The sequence below is a fragment of the Trachinotus anak genome, unplaced genomic scaffold (genome assembly GCF_046630095.1).
Source record: "Trachinotus anak isolate AG129_WGS33_773 ecotype Australia unplaced genomic scaffold, CSIRO_AGI_Tana_v1 ptg000010l, whole genome shotgun sequence".
In the NCBI taxonomy this organism is placed as follows: domain Eukaryota; kingdom Metazoa; phylum Chordata; class Actinopteri; order Carangiformes; family Carangidae; genus Trachinotus; species Trachinotus anak.
Window position 1 is genome coordinate 18,759,142 of NW_027273861.1, and position 20,082 is coordinate 18,779,223.

The 20,082-nt window shown below is 40.0% G+C and overlaps 1 long non-coding RNA gene across 1 annotated transcript in view; it reads right to left on the reverse strand.

The window, feature by feature from the left end:
• Nucleotides 1-336: 336 nt before the first annotated feature.
• The window catches only part of LOC139626429 (uncharacterized), a 33,846-nt gene continuing 14,100 nt past the window's right edge, over nucleotides 337-20,082 (reverse strand). The window contains exons 2-3 of the long non-coding RNA XR_011692267.1: nucleotides 4,054-4,179; nucleotides 337-2,407 (exon numbers count right to left, since the gene is read on the reverse strand). This is a non-coding gene — a long non-coding RNA (uncharacterized lncRNA). The remainder of the gene's footprint in view (nucleotides 2,408-4,053; nucleotides 4,180-20,082) is intronic.

Genomic DNA, 20,082 nt, shown 5'->3' on the forward strand with positions numbered 1-20,082 from the left:
AGGCCTGTCCTCAGTGGAAATCACTGCCCTGTTTGAGCCAAGATGGTGGATGTCATTAGGGACCCTGCCACCGAGGGTCACCGCGGGGCCCACTTTGTGTCCCAGGCTGAATTTGATGTACGATCCAGGAGTTTTTTGGGCGATGTTGCACATAAAAACTACACAAACCATCCAGTTCTCTCATTGATGTGCTATGCAGTGTGTGTGTGTGTGTGTGTGTGTGTGTGTGTGTGTATATGCCCATGAGTGAGGATGTGTGCACCACATCTTCTTAGTAAACACCACCCCGCCCCAACCCTTTCCCCACCCCAACCCCCATCTTCACCATGATGAAGCTTTAAGGATGTAATATTTACATCCATGCTCACCAGCCAACAATATTCTTCTTTGCTGCCTGAGCATGAAACCAATGGAAACAAAAAGCTTAAACACTGTTAATGTCACATTTGACTTCACTGTCATTCACTGTTACAGCATAGCAATGCTCAATTGGTTGCCTACAATACTGCACAGATAAAAACAGATTTGTGACATGTCTTTAGATTTTCCTTGAAAGTTACAAAAAGCACATTCAGCTGAAACTATTTTTACTAGTACTTTGAGTACACTCGTAGACTGATGGTGACTTCTGTGGCTTTTCAGTTTTTGGCATATTATTTTTGCATGTTTTGCTTTATGTTTTAGTCGACAGTCTCATGAAGAGTCCACAGTTAATTGATACAACAGTGTGCCAGACCTCAGGAGCTGGAGTCAGTTTCAAAACAAATCTACAGTGTGGGTTTCCGCTTTAATGAGCTGTTTTATAGTTGTCACCAATCAGCCAGTCATCTGTCATTATGTCTCTCCTTCCATCCGCCACTCAGGTTCCAAGATCAGAGGCACTTTAAAGCACAAACGGAGAGATCGGACATTGTGACACTCACTCGCCACAAACACGTCACGGGTGAAATAATTGGAGCTTGTTTCGGGGATATCTAAGTGGACATAACTAGGAGGAAAGCTCCTGTACAGGGAGGGGGGCACACATAAAAGAGCAGAGGGGGAGAAAGCAACTAAGAGCTGGGCAGATAGAGAAAGCAAGACGGGGAAGTGAGTCTGACCATCGCGTGTTTGAAAGCAGCAGTTGGGACCCTGATGACAGAGTGGTCTTTGGGAATTTAAGAGCAAGGGCTCAGAAGTGGGTGTTTCCCTCCACAGAGGACTGGGCCAGGAAGGAAGGCTTTGGCTTTCAAAGCGTCCACAGCTTTATTTATATTACATATTTTCATCGCCAGGACTCTTTCAAAGGGAGAAGAGGGCTGTTTTCCGATTTCCAATATGCTTTGGCCTCTGTCTTTTATTTCCCTGCTCTGTCTCCAACAATGTATTTGTTTCCGGAGCAACGTTCGCCCGGGCTCTGCCTGTGAGGACTGTGTTTACTACTGAAAGACACAGTCAGAGTGTTATTGTTGAATGTGGAGAGAGTGATGGGAGATTGCGTGATTGTTTTGCCTCACCTGTTTTCCAGTGGGGTCCACAACCAGAAAGGGATAGCTAATGGAACAATGGCACAGAGGCCTTGGAACAACTGTATGATGAAAGGTATGGTCTCCACACCACAGAGACATCAAGTCCTTTTGTTGAAAGTAGTCTTTGTTTTCTCTCTTTTTTTTTTTTATTTAAACTGTGTGTTCTCCCTTGCTCTAATTACTGACAATGAAGGATAGTTATGGCTGTATTGTTGTTTTGTATTATTATTATTATGGTGTCAACAGATATATACTGTGTAAATACTTAGGTATCCAGGGTTCACAAGGTTGAATATTAGTTCAAGTCTAAATAAATCCTGAATGGAAAGTTTTCACTGAATGTTCAATTCATTATTTTACCCCATTGGACAAAACATGTCCTACATGACACCAGGGACAAAGTTATACTTCATTTATGCATAGAGTTTGGTTCAGAGGAGATATTTTTTCTTTTGTACCTGCTCAAATTTGAACAGCCACATGCAGAAACTTTGATGCAAACAACAAATATTATTATATAAAATATTATTCCATAAATTCCAAGGAATATACCTTATATTCAGTGTAGTGCAGAGTAACTTTTACACCAGGTTGCTATTTTTCCACTTAATTTACTGTACAAAACCTAAAAGGACCAAAAAATTCCAAACAGTGGACACCTCCCCATTGACAGGTAGCCCCAGCCGAGCCACCAGTGGCATCATTAACTATTATTGTTAGGCCAAGACAGCTTCTGATAAATTAGTCTTCCATCAAAGGCTCCCATATCATCTGGAGTCCCCTGATCATTATTGGAGGCAAACAATGGTGTCACATGGTAAACTGTCAACCTCCCACCTCCTCCCATTTCTGTCTCCTGCTGGGAATGGACAACCCCCACAGCCAGTCAGCATCCATGCCTTGGGGAATAAAAAGAAAAACAAAATTGAAAGAGAGAACTGCTTTTAACCTCTACCTGCCAGGGAGCGAAGCTGTCGAGCTCCTGTCCCAGACTCAGGTAACCCTCTGATAAAGCAGATGGGATCAGCTTCTTCTACCTCTTCCCCTGCAAAGGATAATGCTGGCGGCGACTGAGTGTATGAACTGTCCTCTGAGGGCTTTAGGCCTCCTTTTAAATGCCTGAGGCAGTTTGAGCGACAGGGAGCTAAAAGGAAAATCAAGTAAAAGTGGACCAACAAATAGAATTGTTGTTGGGTAGTTAATGTCACACATACAGAAACATAAAAATAAAAAATTTAGGCCTATTTCAAAAGCTTTTTTTTTTTTTTTTTTACTCATTAGCCAATTCACAGGTTGACTATATATTTTTATATCAAAGTGCCCATTCATTCTGATTTGCCAACTGCATATTATCACTGTTCATTGCCATTTTGACTTGCTTAGTCAATTTGACTGTGAATGTATGTTGTGTTTGTTAACATGACAAGTGACCAATAATTTACAGCCAACACTGGGGAAAAAAATCTTGTTAATATTTTCTTTTCATTATTGCTACCTACTACTTATGTTACATTTTCCTTTGTGACAAGAAATCATTTGTTTTTCTTTAATAGTGTGTGATCCCAGAGAATTGTTGCACACAACTTTTACAGATCGAATATTCATTCTGTGATACTGATACTGGTAATCCAGCTGAAATCTAATTTCAAAAACTGAAAATGCCATGCTACGTAAATTCATTATGATTCTTATTAACTACTTCTATTGTTATATTAATAAATGGTTACATTTATTGGCAGCTGCTTAGTGTAATGAAAAGTAACAGTACACCAGTATCCATAGTTCAGTCCCTGTTTTAAGATGCAGCTCAAGAACTTCAAATAGAATCACAAAAAGGTGATTCAGGTAAAGACACTGGGCATGTGTCTCTGTATGGCCCTCCTGAGATGCCTCCCCGCCAGCACAATGCTTAATTAATTAAGAAGGGGGTGCCAGTCGCCCCCAGGACCCAGGGGTAATCATACAGGGCAAATTACAGCATGTTGAGCTGTGGGCTTGGAGTGGGGAGCCACCGACGCTGCTGTCATTGTTGATTAATTTCTCCGTATAGATCCTGACACCACTGTGCATGTGTAACCTGTCACAGAGCACCCATGTGTCTATTCATCACTGCCTGGGAGGTGTGTGTGTGTGTGTGTGTGTGTGTGTGGGTAGGCGTATGTCACAATGAGTCTATTTGTGTGCTGACATGGTGCACAATTGTGTGTATGGGTGTGTGAGCAAGCAGGTAGCAGGTGGTCACTGTCTGTGTGTGAATGTTTGTGTGAGCATTTAGCGTTAGTATGTGGTTTGTGTGTGTACAAGGGAGCGTGCGAGAGTGTGTGTGTGTGTGTGTGTGTGTATGTGTGTCTCACGTTATTGCATGTTTGCATGGGGCTTCCTTATGCTTGTGTGTGTTTGTGCGACATGGGCAGCACCATCATGTAAACAAGATGGTGATGCCTGATAAGAGCAAGTGACATTCCTGATGACAAACGGCTGATAACGTCTTGGGACGGGGCGGGTGGGGAGGACTGTGAGGAAGTGTATTGATTAGCCTTATTACCCAAAGCATCTGTCTTGGGAACGAGTGAGGGGAGGGAGGAGGAGTGGGAAATTAGCCGGGCTCCACCTCCGTTGATGGACTGATTGCTCCAGGGGCCCTGAGGAGAAGAAATGGCCCCCCGTCTGCCTACACACACACACACACACACACACACACACACACACACACACACGTAGACAGTTATCATTCAACAAATTTTTTCACTCACTCATTTTCACAGTCTTTCTATTGTATATTTTGCAAATGGGTACACAGACTTTATAAGATGTGTTTATAAAACAACTGGTGTGCTGAATAAAATTGCGGCATATGAATCTTTACAAAGACTCCCAGAAGAACATGCACCCAGGAACTCCCACACAGATGTCACCCAACTTTTGTACTTTTAGTTGGTTGTGTTTTTGAAAAGAGAAAGAGGTTGAATTAACCATTTGTTAAGGAGGAGTACAAGTTCTCTCTATCTCTGAAACACTTTACTGATATATTGAAACATATCCATCTGAAGGGTAGACACATCTGCATTTAAAAACAGCCAATAGGACCGCACTCTCTCTCTCTCTCTCTCTCTCTCTCTCTCTCTCTGAAAAGACTTGATTGGATTGGAGTTGAAGTCTCCCGTCACAGGTTGGATTTTCTAAAACCAGAGAACAGAGCCAAGGGGAGGTGTGGACGTCTAGTCTGCTTTCACACCATTTGAATTACAATATGACTGATCCCAGCTTTAATGTACGCTTTATGCTGGTGATATTTTGTTTCTTCCTGGCATGAGGAACAGTGTAACTAATCTGATAACTAGTCTATGAATTTGTGAGCAGTAAGTGAGCAGCAGGTGCAGAGTCACACAGATCATTTTATGTCTGTAATATGCATTTAGTAGTTATTATTAGCAGACAGTAGTGAACAGGATGTTCCATTTGACACAAATTTTCCATTTTGTAAATTTTTGAGGCCATTGTATAGTGGCAACATATAAAGCAAACATACGGAGATTTTGGACACAGTCAATATGTTAGGTCTAACTCTTGTTTGTGGTGTCTTATCTTACTGTGACTGCTACACAAATTGCTTCCTGAAACGATTTCACTTGATCTTTAACATTTATTGGTAGAGTATTTATCTTGCTGCAGAGCAGTGTACCTACAGTTTGTGCATACAGAACGCAGACAGAAAACTGACTTGCTAATTGGTGCATCAGGTGAAAGATTTTTATGCCAAAAGCATTTCTATTGCATGTGGGGGGAAAAAAAGCAAAGCATTTCAAGCTTTTTCTCAGGGAGCCACCGACAGTCTAAAGTCACCATCACTGCATCATGTTCAATTAGTATGTACAATTCTCTCATCATTTTTTATGCAACAGTAATCTGCACTATTTAAATTATGCAGGATAGTTGTTTTATTCAATTTCCCTATGCCTCTCCACATTACCCGACAATTTCTGTGTTAATCACATTTCACTGTAATGATCTACTTTCCCGAGCTTATTGATGAAACCACTGCAATTACTTAGCTCGATATTTCCCACATTAGTCGGCCTTAGAAGTGTTTCACACGTCCATTTATCTGCATGGGTTTTTAAACGGCATAAAATCGGCTTCAAAGTGCATTCATATTTTATTCTATTGAGATATTGCTCGGCTGATGGGCTGCCAGTAATTCATACCCTAAGCAGGCGTAATAGCCCAATGAGCACGGACTTTCCTGATAGGAAAGCTTTCCAATGGAAGGGGTTTCTCTTCCACTGCTGAGCTAAAGGACTAATCCATTCAATTACCAGTTTCCCTGTCAGGTAGCTATGAAATATGGTGGTTGTTTTCCTTCAGACAGAAGAAACATGATGAAAAGCTTTTTTTTTCTACTTTTGAAGACATTTTTCACAGATTCTGCATTATCACTTCTTGTTTGTGACCAGAGAGCGAAAATTACTTCTGTGAAGTGCTGAGTTCTGTGATGCTTAGGTCTGTTTGGGTCGCCATAGGTGTGACCATCTTAGTGCTGTAAAAATGAGGTCACTTTTTTCTGCTGTTTCACCAAATTTCCACAGAGGTCAGGACAGGAGGATCTGGACCCATCCAGCTTTACTATTTCCTTTCCATGAAACACCCTTCCATCTTGTTTTCCACTGTAGTTACACTTTATTCAGCAGTTTACTTAAAAATTCACTTTTTCAAAAGAAAGTGTAAATTCTATCCTTGTTTTGCAGATTTTCCTCCCATGGCTGTGTCTGGTATTGAAATCATAGATAGTTACCGTCACTAATGCTCATCAGCTACCAATTATCGGCCCCTAACATCCTCCTTACAGCAAGCCAATTCATATTCCAAGCCCCTCTCCACTTAAATGAGGGGAAAAAATCATTATGTTTTCCTGTTTTCTGATTGCATTATTCTTGGTTAAGAAAAGCCCCTGTTTCATTAAGGTACTCTACTGGCAGGGAGGGGGAGGGCTGCTGTGCTAGTGGGATCAATAGCCATCTTCCCCTTGCCTTACTGTAAATGTGCTAAAGTATTTATGAATTAATTGACTTCCTCCATCCAAAGAAGAGAAACCAACCAGCATCTCCTGAGCTGTGGTGTGGAGGTCACAGACACTCTTGGTAATAAATAGAAAGGGGTTGTTTTTTAATGACATTGGTGTTGGTGGTTACCGCAGCTTAAATGTTGATGAAATGACAAAGCGAGAACTGAACTCTGCAGAAGGACAGGACTCCCTTTTAATTATTGGTCCAATATAACCATATCTTCCAAATCTTAATCTGAGTTTATTTGTGCATGTACACACATTAATATATTTACTATTGGAGGCAATTGTGCACAATGGAGTATGTTTCTCTCTTTTCTTTTTTCTGAAGTAATAGCGATGTGATACGCTCGACGAGCCTATTGATGGTAAGACCTGATGATTTTGTTGATGGATTGCTATGTGTGTCATACAGATCCATTGAATTTTGGTGAAGGTCAGTCCCATTGTGGCCAAGACTGTAATAACCACAGTGACAGATTGTACCGGTGAGGAGCGGTGTATCTTTAATGTCTGCATCACTCCATAGCCTGTATCACTGAGGTGTGGTATAGAATGAAGGTTCCACATTGTAAACCTGGTGCTATGAACAAAAGAGCTGCACTCTCTCAGGTTCTACAGTCTTGTCTTGGGGAGCAGTGCACTAAATTGTGCATGTGTTAATCAGGATGGACTTATCAACCATTCTCCTACCAACCATCAAAATCCTGACCTATCATCCACAGAGCCAGCAACCTGAGGGGCTGCAGACAAACGACAATGAAGAGTTCCATCTGTGCTCATTGAAAATGTATTAATGCACAGTGGCTTCAAGGTTGTCCACAGGACCTTTTCAGCTGAATACTTTCCACCATGGCACCAATGCTACAGAATGACCTCATCCAAAAATAGACACCATCTTCCACATCCATTGTCCGCAAGGAACGGGGGCACGATTTACCATAAACAAACCACAAACTGATATCCACCTCTGAGTTGCCCTGGAAAATCAGTGTTGTTCGCCAGGAACACTGGTGAAGGTGTAGGAGAACACTGAACTTCCAGTCTCCAGGTTGACATCAAAGAGCTGAAAATTGGTGGATATACTGCAGATTGATGAAATCTGCTATTAATGTGCATTGGGCAACATAAAACCTTTTTTTTTTTTTTTTTTTTTTTTTTGCATATGCTGGATAACTGTGGATAACTAGACCCTAGAGACACCATGTCCAGTGATAACGGTTGCATAGGTTTCATTTATTAGCAAAATAATACGGAAACCCAAACCAAGTCCCCAAGTGGGCTAACCCAAGTTTTGAAGCCAGACTTGCTTTTAGAAAGTTTTCCAGCCTGGAAAATACAGTGATTAAATCGACACTCTAACACTGATTTATTCAAAAGGAAAGATACTTGATGTTAATCAAATCCTAGGAAGAGGAACCAAACTACAGCAGCAGCAATAAGCTTTGGAATACATTCTCTGAGGAACCCTCTCTCCTCTGTGTATTTAAATGCTTATACCCCTCTGAAGTCTTTTGGAACAAAGTTCTGCTTCTGTGGTTGGACATTTCTAATGCATCCCAGATTACGGACCACCTCTGTTTGAGGTGAATTACTTTTTGGGGCACCCAACGTACATCGGCAGTCTGTATTTGAAGCAGTCTAAATCATGTGATGTCACAAGATTCATTTTGCACACATTTTGCCTAACCCCACTTGGCGTAGGAGGCTCCCCAACACTTGGGTGGTATTGGGGAGAGAGGGAGGGAGCAGACATTTTTTTTTTTTTAAAACGGGAAACATGTTGAACAAGCTTCTTCCCCTGCCATGGTCTAGCAACCGCGGGAGGAGAACAGAGTAACCAACCACCCTGAGAAAACATTGTGGTTCGACCACCACTTATGACGCTGGACTGGATATGAAGAGATGCCGGTGGGTGGGAGGGGGGCGTTCTTAAAGGACAAAGAGAGGAGAGTTTCACTCTTCATGGCTGCCTTTTTAGAGATAAAAGATCAACATGAAACATTGAGTCTCTCCTCAAAAGCTGTTGGCAAAAACATATCTCTACTGTCTAAGAGAGTGAAAGATAGGGGATCTCTTTTTCCCCTTTATTGCGGTGAGGAGATTTTGTTTCTGTTTGGGTACTAACCACAAAGTTTAGTACACCTTCCAGCTGTGATATTAACTCTTTTCTTTAAGGTGAGACCACACGTGAAGCCCTCTCACCCCTGACAAGGAAAACCAAGAGTATTTTTAGAGGAAAAACTCCTCCAGTTTGACTTTTCTTGTAAAGATTTATGATCTCCTCTCTTAAGGCAAGTAAAATAGAACACATGAATGAACTAAGAATACCAGCCACCTACATAGAAAATGATACTGGAAAATATTTGTATCTTTCCTGTTTAATTTAGTGTCAAACAGAAAACCAGGGCGTTGTCTCCTTTAAAAAAAAAAAAAAAAAAACCCAAAAAACTCTTATCTTTTACCAAAGCAGCAGCACTTTTTAAGGCATAAATTGTATGTGTTTTTTCAGTTAGACAAATTGAGAAAGTCATTCATAAGTGTTTGGGTTGAGAGGAAATAGAGAGAGACTCTGCAGATCCTGTCTGAGTGTGTACATTGTGTGTGTGTGTGTGTGTGTGTGTGTGTGTGTGTGTGTGTGTGTGTGTGTGTGTGTGTGTGTGTGTGTGTATGTGTGTGTGTCATAGCCATAAATCTGAGTTAAAAAACATGCATTAATGTACTTCCAGATCTGGGTTTAAAGCATGAAGGTATGAATGTCTGTTTCTGTAAAATCTGAAAGATTCATATTCAACTACTGTATTAGCCCTACTGATATTGACAGTAATTCATTAAGTGTGATCTTCTTAGTATCAGAGATACTTGATTCTTTCAGTTCCATAAACTTCACATTGTTTGCCAAAGCAAACACAAATTAATATAATAAATAAAGTAATATATAGTATAATTATAGTCTAGATATAGTAAAAATATTTAGTTTGTAGTACAAAAAAAAAAATCTTAATTTCTGAAAGGGAGAAATGACAGAAAAAAACTATGACAGCATGTGAGCAGGTCATACTGACCTTTAATACAGCCTCATTATCCTGCATCAACATGAGATTTTTTGTGTGAAAGAAGTATGAGAGAGATACAGATTCAGTGTAAGTGTGTTTAATTGTGTGTGTAGGTGAGTATTTGTACTGAGTTGTTACCTAAAACACTCCCTTGATCTTTCGTTATCACTTGATTGTCGGCCTGCAGTTTGCGTGCTCACGTGTGTGCGGTCATTGTTTGCTCAGTAAGGGGCAAAATGTCAGCACGACCGAGCCACAGTGTAGCTTCACATATTCTTCTTGTTGTACGTGGGAGCACTTGTACAAGTGTGTGTGTGTCTGAATATGAGTTGACAACCCTCTCTGCATCCTCCTTGGGTTTGGTCCCATTTCCGTCTGGACAGTTCCAAAATAACTGCCCCCCCCCCCCCCACTCCCCACCCCTGCTTACCCTCCACACACCCTGCACATTCACACACTCAAACACACACTTGTTGCTTCCTCTGAACACAGGAGCACATCGATCAAGACTGGACCTCTCTTCCTGAGATAGCCGGGAGGAACTGCACCAGAAACACATACACCCATGCACACACATGCGCAAACAAATAATTTGTTTCATACTTGTCAGGCATGCACACCAATTCAATGACAAAATGGAAACAAACATTTTCAATAAAACATTTCTAAATGTTCAATAATTGATTTTAATGCATGATTGCTAGGAGATCCAGACGCACACAAGTTCAATTTAATGCGCAGTCACACATTCACCAAACAAACCAAAAGACATTAGAGCTTTAATGGTGCTCATCTGCAGCCACACACAAAGACATAAATACACTGACACGCTACATCCATTTCATACAAAGGAGCACATCTTTTCCTCTATGTTGGTAGTTGTTTCCTATTTACTGAATAGTTGTATTGTTTGAACAGGTTCTCCAACCACTGAGTCATACACCTGCTTTGGCTTCAAAACCCGTCTCACAGGTAACAACCACACATCAACAGGGAAAACTTTGCTTGTTTTCCTCGACAGAAACACCTGGAAACCAGGAAGTGCGTGGCTGCCAGCACGGACGTTGACGTACGAGCCCTTCGTGTAATTACTATAAACAAATGAGGTCACGACAACTGGTAGCATTAATCCCACCTCACCTTATTGTTAACGTGATAATTACTGTTGCATAATGTTAGGTTACCTTTGTTTCTGTTTAGATTAACCTGGGAGGATGAACATGTTAAAAGTCATTTTTACAGGGATTGGAACTGACCAGACATGCTGCTGATGGTTAAATCTGCATTCTAAATTCACTCTTTTGTTCACGCTGTTTAAATCCTACCCAAAGCTTCCTGCCACAACACAGCCACACAGAAGCTCCTCTCCACAAACATAGGGCATGATACAAAATATTTTATGAAAATTGTGATGGAGGATACAGCATATTCAAAGCTATTCAGCTTCCAAACCTAACAAATACTGACTACCCTTTCTACATGTAATCCTCCTTTACACTGTGTGCACTATGCAGCAGTATTATGCAAGAAGAAAAACACTGGACCTGCGCTTTTTTTAAAAAAAAAAAAAAAACAAAGTTAGTTTTAAATTTACTGTTTTTCATTAAAACGCATTGTGAGTCTCCTTGATATCTAATAAATATGCTGAATGCATTTCCCTCAGAAAATATAGAGCCGGTTTTTGAAAGCGTTTTGAAACCTACAATGTTTACATCCATATTTTATTGCCAGCAGTCCTCCTTCTCCTCCTCGCCTTGTATGGGGCACTGCTACGTTTCTTAATCAGTGGAATGGCGCGAAGACCTTTCACACACATGTATGCATGGGTGTCCTGCACAAAAACAAAACACATGACACCCACTAAAAATCATCGCATCATAGTGCTACCGATGAGTGAGTGACTTTAATACTGAATCAGATTGTTCTTACCCTCCCCGTTTTGTGCCATGATGCAATCCAGAAGAGTCACTATACACATAAAGACCAGGTAGTGGTCAAACACAGTGTAAACAGCAGAGGAGGTTCTTTGTCATGTCATTAGTAGCCTTACATGAAAATAATGCAAACTGTAACATTTGTGACTATTTCATTTGATAGTGACTCACTAATGTAAAATCTTCCTCTGAAGTTTCAGTGACTATAAAATATAGTTTCAAAGATTACATCTTGTGTCTGCCAAACTGAAACACATTGCTGACCAACAACACATCCAAGGAACTGTTCATTGTGAGCAAATCATTTTTGAAAATACTTTTTATAACAGACAGATTCCTGGCTATAATATTAAAGGTCCTCCTCTCAAGAATGAACTTGCCACCTGCTTTCTTTTAAGAGCAAAACTCCTCATATGGTTCTTTTACTTTGTGAAAATTATGATTATATCACAGAATTCAAAGTGCAAACACAGAAGGATTCCTTAACAATGTGTGCTGTAGGTTCCAATTGTGTATATTTCTACATATGCATGTGGCTGCATGTATGTGTCTGTGTGTGCGCTAGTCTCCATATGCATCCTGTTTCGCTCCTCTGTGCTGGCTGTTTGATGAAGTTTGAAACATGGAAATCCAGGCATAATCTCCTATCCGATCCCTCTGTGATCAACAAATGGGTATCCTGGAGGCCCTCTGCTCCAATTTGCGGGACACACACTCGCACAGAAACTCGTGCTCATTTTACATTCACACAGAGTTTAAACTGACATCAGCCCCCCATATGTTCTCGCTACACTCACAGTCAAATTTACATACACACACCAACACAACCAAATGCACAGCCTTCCCAAACATACACACTGTCATTCATACACACCTGTGTCTACATAAACACACACACACTTAACAGATGGACTCGCTGTCAGGGGCTTTTATAGACTCTACGGAGCTGAACATGAGTTTTCTCTCCCCGTCTGGAGCCTTTCTCCTCTGTATCCGTCACATATTAATTATTAGGTCTCTATTTCAAGGGGGAAACAGTTAATAAACCATTCAAATACTTCCTGGATAACATTGACATCACGCCACACATGCAAAGAACAGTACCAGATAATGCTGAACTGTCTAGACACTCATCAAATGAAAGCTAATCTTTTTAATTACACCGGGAGCAGTGTGTTTTACATCATTTGAAAAGAAAACAAATCATTGTGAAAGATTTATTGTCCACTGTCTCTAAATTTAGATGTAATGGGATTCTCATTTTGTCAACCAAGAGTTCCAGTTACCATCCTTTTAATTTTCTGTTATTATTGACTTTGCAAGAGGAGAAACATTTTCCAGTGGTGAAAAATTAATTTTGGAATGAAACATGTCTCATTTCAAAGACATAAAAAACCTGCACATAAAATGCTGATTACTCGTCAGTTGGCATCATAAACACACCATTTAAACCGAGATGGTAACTTTCACATTTAAAGTGTTTGAGGTTTATTTCTTTTAACTGGGAATTAGCCAAGCACAGCAAGAGCTGTTCTTTTCTTTGTCAAAAACTTTCTGCTATGCTCAGGATCAATCCTCACATGAATGCAATTCATGACATTTGACAGAAAGCTCAAAATATGTAAATAACTTGTACTTCATGAGAATATCACTGCATAATTTTTTTTGAAAGTTTACATTACAACTGGTGTGTTGAGTGAGTTATGACCTTTGGTACATGTTAAAACACAGTTGTTCGGTTGTTCAATCTTTTTCCTTTCTGGAGAAACATACTTATTTCAGATGCTGTTCAAGCTCATTTTCATGTCTAACATTTACAGTTTAAAAAATGCAATGTCCTGCCAAAAGTTTAATCAGAAAAATCTGTTCAAAAAGAGCTCCTTTTGTTTAATTCATTTACACCACTGAGCACCTACAGCGTACACCATGCATGAAAACATTGTCAAAGCCCTGTCATGTTAGAGCAGCGTGTTTCAGTCTGCCTCACATCTCTACCCCAGGAAGAGAGTCCTGGGGCTGCTTAAAGCCCTCAGTCCTGCTCCCCTCACCCCCCCTCAACCGTCTCTGGCTGCTTAAAGCCGGCAGGGCTCCCAGTACTAGACCCACTAGCCTCCACAGATATTTCCTGAGGAAAACATATCACCTCAGGCTAGACCATTCGGCTGACTATGCTGAGGCAGCAGCAGCCCCAGCCCACAATCCACCACAGGCCTCAACCTCACTCTCCCTCCTGTTTCTTTCCTCTTTTCTCTTTCTCTCTCTCTTTTTCACTTTCTCTTATTCTCTGCCTTTCTGTCACTCCATCTTTCTCTCTTTCCCTTTATCTGGTAGTTGTAGTTTTCTTCTCCCACCCCCCTCTCCTTTTACTGCCTGAGAACAGACATTCCTTACATCCAGTGGGCAGAAAATAATTACAAATCAATATGGTTAATCGTTTTTACAATATGAAAATATTTTGACTGAAGAAAAAAAAACCATGAAAATCATCTCCTAGTCGTTAACATGTCGGAGAGAGGGCATAATGTACTGCAAAATTCATCATAGGGTTTTACCCTGGAACAGTATTAACATTGCCTGGTGCTGAAACAGGTGTCTGTGGTGGGGAAAGGAAATGCTTTTGATACTTGGGAGATTAATTTACTGCATAACACCCTGAAAAAAGATGAAAGATTGTTTTAATTAGCCTGAATAGATCTATCATCTGGAAATCAGATGTCACATTTTAGACACTATCTCGAGTGGAAACACATATGTAAAATAAAAAGAAGAATAACGGTTGACAGCTTTATATTTTTTCAGTGTTTGGGCAGATAATTATGCAGCAAACATTTAAAACTCACAACAAACACCAGTCAAATATCTTGTAAGGGCAATGACTCTTTCCTTGCTTACTCTTTTTGAATGCAACGTCTCTTTAAACATAATGTAATCTTCCACCACTAGGGGTCTCCCAGTCAAAAAAATAACAAAAGTAAGAATTTGGTGGCATCATGAAGCAGCGTGGGATCACGGGAGTTGGTTTCACCACCATTCCTGTCAGCTACTTCTGGTTAGGATTCTTTCAGTGTCGATCGTTCAGGTTTTTACTGGGAGCCAAATTATTCGCAGAGGTGTCCCCCTCTACAAAACAAATGGACCTGATGATCAAATCCAGAAAACATTTCAGAAAGCAGTTTCACGTCAAAACTCTGTTTCTCCAACGCTGACCGGCATACACAGGATGTCTCGGAGGGGCTAGGAGCCAACCTGTTGTTTGCTCAGCTTGTTTCTCTGATAATTTACAGTAAGATCCAGATGTCAGATGACTAAAATCCTTCATCCAGGTAGAATACATAGTTAAAAAAGCACCAAAATCTAAAAAGTGTATTGTAAAATATGTAAAATGTTACAACTGTACGAAAAGTTCATTTTGAATTTGGCAGACAACCATAATGCTGACACATGTGCAATTGACAGGTGACCGCTACCTTGATTAAAAGTACGGATTTCTCCAGGTTCGAAAATTGCTGGAAACATTCGATATAATGCTAGCACACAAAAACATATAACATAGGTCTAGCTGTTTTCAGACATTTTAATGTGGAAAAGTTACATATTATACATTTAAGTCACTCTGGATAAAATGTTAACGCAATATAAAATGACCTTACATGCTGTGGCCTCAGGGTCACTGTAGTGTTTCTTTTCTTCTCTCTTATTTCTCAAACATGAAGCAGGTTAAGGAGAAGGTAAGACTTAGCTTTTGGCAACTATCCCCATCCTTGAGTCCGAACCAGCATCCGTCAACATCTTTGCAAGCTGCAGAGGAAAGGAACGACTCGATGATGTGTTTTATGTGGGGAAGGAGGGTGGGAACCCAGTGGTGCGATAGTAAAACAGAGAGGACATGTTAAACGTATTGATACCATCGCCTCAGGAAATCCCTTTTACCCCATGTGTTCTCATCTCTCTCTCTCTCTCTCTCTCTCTCTCTCTCTCTGTCTGGTTCCCTCTCACTCCTTTCCATGAAAGCATTTTAAGACCGAGGTCTGCCTCCTTTGTCCTCCCACCATTCCCCCGGGGTATTTCTGGAACAAATTGATGTTACTGGATGATAACTATAAAGCCACATAAAGTTGAAACTTTCAATATGGTACAAGAATCGTTTTGATAAGAGTCTTGTAGCAACATCACTGTGAAGAAATGGTTTCAATTCAGTTTCATCCATTTCTTATATTAGGATCCTAGAAAATCTGACTCCTGAAAACTGTTGCATGTGATCTGCTTATGAAGCAGCTATAAAGGTGAACTAAGATAGAAATTTGCCACCATCCAATCAATTTCACCAATATATCATAAAAATATATGAATATATGAAACTTTTCTTTGCGTGTTTTGCATGGAAATGTAAAGTTGATGCAGATACAAGAACTTAACTTGAATATTTTGATGGCCTTGACGTCCATTACCTGCTGGGGAGGTTCTAATCAAGGTGGTGAGAGTTACTGATAAGTTAAATGATAAGTCACTCTGCTAAAACAAAGCAGTATTGGTAGTTTCTGCAGTGAAAACTATTTACCTTTCGTATAAATGTTAATTAGAAAGTGCTTAGATAATAAAAACAAGATATGTAGTAATAAACCAATACAATCAATAAAAATGAAAAGAACAAAAAATGTCATTAAAAAACGTGTTTTACCTGAAAACTGAATAAAAAATACAGAAGTAAAGAAGCTGTATCGGTGCCTCATTGGTTCAGGAGCCAGAAATGTTACCTTGTTGCAAATTTGGACCTTAGCTTTTTCTGGAGCTTTCTTTGATGATATATGCTTATGCATACAGTGATGAAAACTAAATATTTCTTTCTTTCTTTCTTATTTCTTTACAGATATTGATATTAAGATATCAAGACAACAATGGTGCGTTCATATAAGTTCAACTAATTTATAATTAATTCTATCTAATTCTATCTAAAGATAGAAGATAGAAGACAAGTAAAATTTGAAGTTACTTGGACCATGTTCGGGTCACAAGGGAACAACTGTCTTCTATCGTTGGATATGCTGTATCTCACAGTGGTGACACAAACTCAGAGCACAAACACAAGCAACCCTATTGTCTAAGAACTGGAATATGTACATAATTTACATTGGCTAATTCAAAGGAAATGCAGTTACAGGAGAATAGATGTATGTTTTTATACTTCAATGAGAAACTGTGTGAAGGGGATTGACAGGATGTGTGCATGGCTGAATGCACAAAGAGGATGACTGACACCAGGCTTTTCTTCCCATCAGCATTGTATTTTTCAGTATTTAGCCACAATCACAATCTTTCTCTACCCTTCATTAACTTTCCTCAACATACCAAATTTTAATCATGCATGAACTATTCTGTCTTAATATCTCGATTTGAAATAGTCTACACCTTCAATGTTTGCTTTGCTTCTTATGTTGTTATTTTTTTATAAATTATTTTTAAAGTAAATATTCCCCTCTTTCATCTCACACCAAAATACCTGACTCTACTTGGCTTTTTAGGCATCGATCAAAAGAACCATCTAAAATCTGAAATATTGTAATTATAGTTAGGAGCATTACTTGTGCTAAGGACCTCCATTTTTTAATACTGAATACATCTGTAATATTTATAATACGTAATATATGTAATATTTTCTTTTTTTTTTATTTTTACCTATTAACAATCTTATCTGCTAGACATGTTTTATTCCAGTTCTCAAGAAGCTTTCCTCCGTTCTTATTTCTAAAAGGCTGACATTCTGGCTCTGAGACTGCTGACATTACCTCAGTTTTTGTGACAAATGGTTTAAACTTAATATATTCCCAACATCACTGAAATGCCATTATAAGGAGGTTTGTGAAGAGACACTTTGGCACATATGCACAGATAAACAGAGTGTTATGAATATGTCCTGTTTACTTTGTTATCCAATATGAAAAGTTAATAATGGGGCTTTAAAAAAGAAAGCACATTTTACCATCAGTCATTTTGTAATTTTTTAAATGGCAGCTATTTCATTTTCGATCCAAACTATTCAGCCGCTGTTTGACCCAAGTCTGCTTTCCACCCTACACAGTCACTGAGGCCAGAGGAAGTCAAGGCAAAGAGGTCCATTACACCTTGGGGTCTATCTCAGCCTGCGTCAGGACGATCCCACTTAGTATGAAGGATGACTCTATCTGTCCGCTGTCTCATTTTGCCTGTCCAAATGCCCCCACTGGCCCGAGCCTGCCTGCCCATCGACCGCTGTGATTTGTCGGGATCCAAACCTAGGAATGATAATTGATTTAATTGGAGGTGATGAATGAAGGGGTTTTATGGAACATAGATCATAAGTTGCTGACACTCTGGGGGATAATGGGGAAAGTTTATGGGTCAAAAGGCAGAATGGTCTTGTTGTGGGTTTGATAAGTCATAGCTGAAGCAGTTTGTCAGGACCATGCTGGAATTTTCTTTGGAAATGCTTCTTCGAGGCAGCGTTTCGTCAGCAAGTGATGAATTTGGGAGGTGCATAAGAATAGGTGCATGCAGTGTAAAAGTCCTTTAGAGTTTTCAAGTTACAATGTCCGTGTGTGTCTGTGTAAATTTGATAATAGAGGGTACTGACAGACAGTTTGAGACACAGGCATTTCCAAAAGACTTCATAGATATGCAAGTGTGTCACTATTATATTTGTATATGAGAAATATTATGAATGCAGATGCTGCCTTACAGGGCACAGGGGGGTCACTGAATGGTTTGATGAGTATGAAAATGACATGAATTATATCCTGTGGCCTTCACAATCACCAGATCACCAATCCTGACTCTTACCCATCTACAGAGATTTTGGACCAAAAATAAGATACAACTCTCCACAACCACCACCATCAAAACACCATGTGGGGAATGTGGTGAATGAAAGTCACTGCGTGCGAGTATCATTGCGTGTTACTTTCCACCTGTATTTTGGTATTTCTGTTAATATGCCATGATATACATTAGTATCTGCGTGTGCATATCTTTTTGTGTAGTTATTAAATGTGTATACTTGTGTATCTCTGACAACGTACATGAGTGTCTGTTGTGCATGTGTGCATTGTGTAGCTTAGCATCTAATTTTTCTATTTTATACTCTCATAAGTTTAAATAAGCAACCTACATCTGTTTAAACACAGGGTGACTCTCTTGTGAGCACAATGTGGACAAAAAAAAAAAAAAAAATCCTGCCACAGGAAGGCCCGAATGAAGTCTTGTTTGATGGATAGGTTCCCATTGCTGCTGCACAGGTTACAGATGGCATGTTAAAGTGTGTCTGTGTGTACATGTACTTGGTAAGTTAGAGTACAGACAATCAGAGAAACACTTTTACACAAATACAGTACATAAATATGCACTCCCTTCCTTTCACATGGCAAAAAAATGACAAGTTTGGCAAGCAATTTCATGTTGCAGCCAGACTTGGCAACGCTACTTCAGGATATAAGAAATTAAACTTTGAAAGAAGAAACCTGCTTTAAAATACCCTGACTTTAATTTCTGAGCTAGTGCACTGAAACAAGCTGCAGCAGAAACCTGCAAAATTTCCTGCAGTGAGATGATTCAAAAACATTCCTTAAATAAAGTTTGGTAAACTCGCTGTCTTCTGCAGTGATTTCTCTACTCTTTACTTCCCACTCTCTATTCTCTCTCCTGCTACATTCACCTTCCCCTGCCTCTCTCTCCTGGTTCACTGTCTGTTGGGAAAGGAAGCGGAAGGAAGGAGGAAAACCTAATGGCTTGTTCCAGACAGATGAGTGGAGTCGTGGGTTCAATGTGCAGTTGAGACAGGAAGAGGGTGAAGGAGTGAGGTTGGGGGAGTGTGGTGATGGAGAACAACAAAGAGAGGGAACACAGGGAGAGGAAAGAGACATTTGGGAGGAGAGGGGGTAATAAGAGAGAAACAAAGAGGGTGAGAAGAAGATGGAAGGATGGACAGACTGAGAGGGATGCAGCAAAGATAAAGAGATGGAGACAAAAAAAAACAGTAAAGAGAGACAAGAAAAGTGGTGGAATGAAAGAAAAAGAGCAAGAAAGAAACAGAGAGTTAGTAGGGTGTGTGCTGCCAGGATCCGATTTCCACATTCTTCCTATCGCCACACCTAAATCCTTAATTGTGTGGCCACAGACAAAGTACTGCAGAGACCACAGCGCTGCTGCTAGCCGGCGTTTAGCAGCCGAAAACCTCGCTGTTTAAATTGGTCGACGACCCAGTCTGCATGCGACTGGGGTTTTGGAGTGAGCGAGAGAGAGAGAAAGAGAAAGAGAGAGAGAGAGTAAAGAAACGAAAAATAATACTAGGAAAAGAAAGGAGAAAATCCTTTTCGGAATTTGAGCTTGGCGAGGTCAACTGAGAAAATAAATACGAACATTTCTGCAAATCAAATCGCCACCACACCATCAGTGTGTCAAATGTTTTATGGAGGGAGAGCGGCGCCTAACATTTTTTTTAATCAAATCATATAGGAGAGAAAGTGCTATACTTGAACTGCCCCAGTTACAGT